Raw genomic sequence first — 7,222 nt, 5'->3', positions numbered from 1 at the left:
ACTGCGCCACAGGCAACCAAATGCTGCACCCATAAATACAGTTGTAACACTCAACTTGAAAAACATGAGGAATCGAACACTCGATCTCAGGTCTCAAACCTGCAAGGTTGAAGGTCAAGTCATTCTTACAAACTCCACAAAGAATGCCCGCAGCACTACATTCATGCACTGGTTACACTCAGCTCTGCCTAAAACATGTTATGTTATGTTAACGGTACTTATATAGCGCACCGTCACCAACGGAATTGGTCCCCAGGCGCTCTGGAGGATCTGTAAATGAGAAGGTGGGATGGGTTAGTAAGGTGAAGAGGGAGTAGGATAGTGAGACGAGTGGTGTACTGTTGGCAGCTTCAACTCGGTAGACACCGGGTGCTGAGCTTTGGTGCAAGTATTGGATCGGTGTCAGTCCGCGTGTGCTGTTGGTGCGACTTATGTGTTGTTGGAGTGTGGTGAAGTGCGTGCAGCTTGTTGTGCGAGAGATGGTTGTGTGAGTTTTTTTAAGTATGCAGAGAGTTTGAGTTTATATTGGTTAGTGGGTTATTTGACATTTAACCTGCAAGCATTCACAGTTCTGTCTAAGTGTAGCACCCGCTGACCTACACAATTCAGTCTGAGTGTGGCACTCACCAATCTTCACAATATTATTCAGGTACCGCACAGGCCAATGTTCACAACTCTATCCAAGTGTGGGACATGCTAACATTCTCATTTCCATTTAAGTGTTGTGCTTGGTAATCTTCATAATTCCGTAGAGGTGTGGCATTCGCCAACCTTCACAATATTATCTAGATGCGGCGCAGGGCAAAGTTAGGAAATCTGTCTAGGCCAATGTTCTCAATTCTAAGTGTGGCACATGCTAAGATTCAAATTCCATCTAGGTGCGGCATCTAACATTCACAATCCTGTCTAGATATGGCGCAGGCTAATGTTCTCAATTCTAAGTGTGGCACATGCTAACATTCACAATCCTGTCTAGATGCGACGCAGGCTAATGTTCTCAATTCTAAGTGTGGCACATGCTAGCATTCGAGTTCCATCTAGGTGTGGCATATGCTAACATTCGCAAACCTGTCTAGATGCGACGCAGGCCCAAGTTAGGAATTACGTTTAAGTGTTGCACATGCTAACATTTACAGTTTCTTCTAAGTATGTTGCTTGGTATTACTCATAATCCCAGCTAGATGTGAGGCAGAGCTAGGAATTCTGACTAAGTGCGGCGCATGCCGACATTCACATTTCTAACATTTCAATTGGAGTTCTATCAAGTGTGGTGTATGCTAAGCCTTCCTAATTCCATCCAAGTAGGCAGATGCCGACATATACAAACCTATCTAGATGCGACGCAGGCTAGCGTCCACAATTCCCTCCAGGTGTGACACTTGTTAATATTGACTAGTATGTTAGGATGCAGTGCAAGGCAACATTTCAAACACTGTCATGGTTGATATCCGGCTGGTGGTCACACAACTTTCTAAGTATGCATGGGCTAAGTCTATGGCAGTCTATGTTATGGGAAAGGTAAGGTAGAGTGGCAGGGGCTTTCTGGTGTAGAGTAATTGCTCTACAGCCCCACCATGCCACACTTACAGTTTTTGTTGGTGTCTGTTAGCTGCTGGCTTCCTTGGCTTCCCCTGCAGACACTTCTTGGAGCCACCTCTGTCGCTGCCGCCCTTTGCCTTGGGACCCTTAGCCGCAAGGGCTGCCGGGCAGAGGGCTGCCCTGGGGTGTCCTTGATGAGGGTGCAGAGAGCCAATCAGGGCGCTTGGGAGGCGGGGAAAAGTGAGTCCAGGAAGCAGGGAGGCCCGGCAAAGACCACGCTACGGCCTCGCACTCCGTGCTTTTAGAAGCACTGGGCATTATTTTTTTTGTGTGCATGGGGTGGTGCACTCATGGTGTAACAATGGTACGCTAATGATCCAATATTGTGCACATGATGTGACACTGTTCTCATGAAGAGATGACGTTGTGCTTATGATATAGTGAGGAACATGAGGAAACAAACCCTGCATGCTGCAATCCAAACCGACCCTGACAAGGCCCAGTTCTTGGAAGTGAAACACTTCATGTAGGGTGCCACGTGACTCTGTTAAAATAAAAATCCCAAACAAACATTTGGGGGTGCCTGCTCCCCCAAATGAAAACATGGGTGGGTGCCACCATTCAAAGCCTCGTAACTGCTGAGGTTGAAGTCCTCAGAGTGGGATCAAATACTAGCATTACCTCACAAATGCCCCCTACACCAGGGTCACCTGTGAAGGCTACACGTCCGTAACAATTCCCTAACACATGTCACTTGCTCAAGGACACACCCGAATGAAGGTGAATCAGGGAATGACATCCAAAAGCACAGTTCGTCCCACCCCCAATCACCCTAATGCATGCACCGGCCTACCTGGTGCATACCCCCCACCCACAGCAGGTCTCTGCTGCCACCTTCCACCCCACTCTCCATGGCACACTGCAGTCACCACACTGGTCTTTCGGGTACTCTCTTACCTGCTGTACTTGGACTCCTGGTCCAGGGAGTCTTCTCAAGGCCATGGAGGTGCTGCAAGTGGCTCCTGCCCAGGGTGTTCCACTCATCCGGCTTTGGACTTAGATAGGGGGAATCCTTGTTCACTGCGGGAAGAGAGACAAGACAAAGGTAAGTGGTTTAGAGGATTGGGTGAAGCCTCTAAAATACCCCCCCAGAACTGCCATGTAATTTCAATAAGCCCCTGCACACTGCCACATGCTTCGGTCACCCACCCTTGCAGGTTTATCTAACCCTCGCTCTGTTGCATGCCTCTGAACTCATGCATGCATGCCCCCCAGTCAAGATTGCATGTCAGGAGAGTGATTAGAGGGGTAGGTGTAGGGGCTACAAGTCAGAACACAGCTTACTCCTGCAGCCATCCGGATTCAGTCATGACTGAGAGAGTTAATTGCTTTTAACATTAAAGCTTCACCAGAATAGCCTCATTAGAATGTTTCAAGAAGTTAGATGCCCCTGCACAAGTAGGTTTGCCCCTCCTCCCACAGTCTCTGAGGTTAGCCCTGCTCCCAACATTTGAAGGGGTTACCTCCATCTCCCCTCCTGAAATGTTTTGCAGAACAAGTAGTACATGATTAAAAACTGCCTTGCAACATGTTTTGGATTTGATGTGGTCGCGGCAGGGGATAACTCACAGAAAGGTGCCATGATTCAAGTGCTTAAAAATCGGCAAATCATTAACAAACCTACCTCACATTGATGAAAGGATGTCAGTGGCAGGATCCCAGCAGCCTCTATACAGTTACTTGGATGGGTCGCTGGTGTGATGCAGTTGAACTCCTAGGCAGCAAAAGGGACCATCGGAGAGAATCAGAAATCATATAATTGGCAATGCTGAAAAAAGAAACAATACATTAGTCCCTTTCCCACCGCATTGTACTACTACACTAAGTGTTCTTCAAGCAATAACCCATTGTCATAACTGTTTTACAATCTTGAAAGACCACCTGGTTATAAACCACTCTCGTATGCTAGCCTAAAGGGTATTACAAACAAAAATGAAACAAACAAGCATTGGCAATGCCAACAGTTTTGGCTGTTGTGTAGGAATGGGAATGGCACTTGCAAGGCACTGCAGTAGTGGAATTAACTGACCATTGATGGTAGCAGGTGCAAAATGGTGCAAGTACCAGGACATCTAATGGCAGTGCATGGCAAATGCATAATACTTATACACAAGCCAACATGTTGACTTTGACAATGCTTGTTTTTAACAGAACTTCAATGAAGGACAAGCTTTAGGGAGGTGGACCGGGGTAGAAGGGACAGGTGACACAGATGGTGGAAAGATGGTGACATGGAGAGGAGGCGCAAATGACACAGAGAGAAGGGATATGACCCTGAGGAGAAGGGAAAGTGAAAAAGAGGTTGAACATGGGAAGGAAAGGGACAGGTAACATGGGCAGGATGAGAGGCTGTGGCATAAGGGACAAGGAACAGGGGACAAGAAGCTGAATATGTGGCAGGTGACAGGGGCAGAAGGGGCTGGTGACATGGGCAGAAGAGGCATGGGAAAACAGTGTGCTTGTGACATGGTGAGGAAGGGGCTGGCAAATAACATGGGGACATGGGTTTAGGCCATGGGTAGGGTGAAAGGCTGTTTATAACGGGTGTGATGGAGCAGATGGCATGGGGGAAGGAAGGTAGGTTATAAGAGGGAGAAGGGGAAGGTGACAGGGAGGAGAAGGGGCAGGTGACAGAGGACGACGCAGCAGAGGTGTATGGGAGAAGGGAATGGGCACATATCAATAGGAGAGCTGACACAGGTGAGAGGAAGGATGCTGGCATGAGAGAGAAGAGACTGGGAAAGAAGAAGCTGGAGTCATGGGGAGAAGGGATAGGTATCATGGGTGGGGGAGAATCTGAGACACAGCGATAAAAAGAGGTGACAGGAAAATGGAGAAGAAGTGGCAGGTGACAGGGGAATAAGGAGCTGATGACATGGGTGTGAGTGAAGGCTGACACATGGGAGAAAAGGCAGATGATACAGAGGGAGACAAGAGGGAAGGGGCAGGTGACAGGAAGAAGGGGTACAGGGAAAAAGGGATACAGGGAACAGGGGGAGGGTGACCTGGAGAAGGAGGGTCTGGTGACAAGGGGGGATGGGTAGATGACATTGTGAGGAGCAGCGAGGGGCTGATGGAGCGGTATAAGGGCGGTGAGGGGTGGACGGAGAGGAGCGGCGCCGAATGGGGGCTGTGAGGGACTGATGGAGAGGTGTGGGGAAGCATGGGACTGAAGGTGAGGTGCTGGGGCAAATGGTGACAGTCAGGATCTGATGGAGAGGTGCTGGGGCAGCTTTGGACTGAAGGAGAGGTGCTGGGTAGGTGGGGGCAGTCAGGGGCTGATGGACAGGTGCTAGGACAAATTAGGGAAGTCAGGGGCTGATGGAGAGGTGTGGGCAACGAGGGACTGAAAAAGAGGTGCTGGGGGAAATGGGGGCAGTCAGGGGCTGATGGGGGGCAGCTTGCGACTGTAGGGGAGGTGCTGGGGCAAATGGTGGCAGTCAGAGGCTGATGCAGAGGTGCTGGGGCAAATGAGGGAAGTCAGGGGCTGATGGAGAGGTGCGGGGCAGCTTGTGACTGTAGAGAGGAGCTACGACAGGTGGGTGCAGCGAGGACCTGATGGGAAGCAGCTGGGCGATAGATGTGGGGCCAGTGAGGGGCTGAGAAAATGTTGATGGAGAAGATTGGGGCACTGAGGGACAGTGAGAGACTGATGGTGTAATGCTGGGGCTGGTGGAGACAGCAAAGGCCTGATGGAAAGCTGTGCGGCAGGTGTGGGCAGTGAACGGCTAATAGAAAAGTGTTAGGGCATGGGGAGGGGGGTAAGAGGCTTATAGGGAGGTGCAGTAGACGGGCAGAGCATTGATTGGGGTATTAGAAACTCAGACATGTTTGGGCCTTATTCACAGAAGTGTTTTATAGTGGTGCAATCCCATTGACAAATGCTCTGTGAATCAGGCCCATATGTGTTCTTAGATCATGGTAGCAGGGGCACGGTGGTTCTAGAAAGCAGCCTGCATTGCAGTGAGATATTAAGTGATACCAAGTAGTGTGCAAGTGAAAATAAACGAAAAGAAATCATGCTTCGCCATTCGTTGCACAGATTTGCAGCATTCAGACAAACCAGCAGCATATCAATGCAGTCTTTATCTGTAGTGCGCCTTGTGTTGCTTTCTTTCCATGGGCCTGCTCACAGTGCACCACGTTTAGGTACGGGCCATTTTGACACACCGCTGTGTCCCCAAAGCCCCCTTCGGCGCGGCAACAGTGGAGCAACAAAAATCTTGCCCCAGCTCATTTGGCGCGACGGCTATTATGGCGCAGCGGTCCAATACTGAAATTAGCGGCTGCTCCCAAATAGCCCTTGCACCAAATTATACCCGTTTTGAAGAAAACAAATCAAATCCTAAGTGTGACACAAACATCAGCAGCACTTTCCGCCTTAGATATCGCAATGTGTTGTTAACTGGCAGCATCACAGTTTGCTCGAAGGAGAAAAGGGAACACGTGCACAAGCAAGCTCATCCCCGGGCAGCTGAAACTAACAACTTCCAATGTAAAATGCACAGATCTTCTCTGGCACACGTGTACTGTGCACTTGAAACGGACATCCCTGAATTTAAATGTGGGGTGCTATAAAAAAAAACAGGGTAGTGACACACACCGGGCAATGGATAAGAAACCCCCATAAACAGGGAGACACCCACACAACATAGAAGCGAGAACAGAGAGGACCTCGACATGTATTTCCGACATTTATTTTTTTAAACTGCAAAATACATGTCCCTTCCAAATACTACTGACCTCTCAAGTGCACTTGTATTGCACCCCTGCTCAGGAGGTTGTCAGGGTTTGCACTGGCAAAAACAGTCAAACATGGCGTGTGCCTAAATGTCCTGCTGCAGCCTGCACACGTTATTAGCAGAAGCGTTGAACGATGCAGTGGTCAGTTCCTGACTTTCAGACTGAAAAGCAAAGTTCACATGGATCACATGAAAAAGCTGCAAATGCTGCAGTCTGGGAAGTGAAATCGGCGAGAAAATAACTCAGATATCAATTCTCAGACAGCATTTGCAGAATCGATGAAAGCGTGAAATCACTTGCCGTTGATGACATTATAAATGAATAAGTAATCTCACTTACCTAAACATGTAAAATAACGAGATGGCAGTACACACGCAGCAAAAACAATAACGGCTCCAGTCTTAGTCTGTGCACGTGCAGGAAAGCAGGCCTGAAAGGGAGGGGCTGGGGTGCGGCTGTGAAAGGGCAAAACTATCTCTGGCCCGTTTCGGGGGAAGCAAAAAAAAAAAAAAAGAGGACTGCGAAGCCAACGAGGGTTTTCGTTGTTGTCATTAGTTTCACAGAACATGTACATTTTTTTCTGAGTGAGTCTGTGGTTTTGCAGTTGTGGAGCTGCAATAGCCCTGATCTGCAGGGACACATTTAAAATTGACACAAATGGTAGCGTCCACAGGGACCTGGAGGAGTGCTGGAACAATTGTACATCCCACTCCCAAATACAGAATATTAATCAAAGGGGCGTGTATTTGTATTTGAGGGTCACACATTGGTTTAGGAGACGAGGAAACTGTAAAATACAACTCCCACTGAAGGGTGGTGCTTCTCTCTAATCACGGCAGAAGCAGCTCGAATGAGGCGCTCTTTGCACCTGCATTTCCCT

At 48.8% G+C, this 7,222-nt stretch overlaps 1 long non-coding RNA gene across 1 annotated transcript; it reads right to left on the bottom strand.

Moving 5' to 3' along the window:
• Positions 1–2,503: 2,503 nt before the first annotated feature.
• Positions 2,504–6,844, bottom strand: LOC138521068 (uncharacterized). The gene is made up of 3 exons (XR_011282927.1): positions 6,682–6,844; positions 3,224–3,367; positions 2,504–2,619 (listed from the first exon to the last, which is right to left on the bottom strand). It is a non-coding gene; the product is annotated as an uncharacterized lncRNA (long non-coding RNA).
• Positions 6,845–7,222: the final 378 nt, after the last annotated feature.

Source organism: Ambystoma mexicanum, chromosome 1q, assembly GCF_040938575.1.
Source record: "Ambystoma mexicanum isolate Mex_15411 chromosome 1q, UKY_AmexF1_1, whole genome shotgun sequence".
NCBI lineage: Eukaryota > Metazoa > Chordata > Amphibia > Caudata > Ambystomatidae > Ambystoma > Ambystoma mexicanum.
The sequence above is the reverse complement of the archived record's forward strand: the minus strand, read 5'-3'. Positions and strand labels throughout refer to the sequence as shown.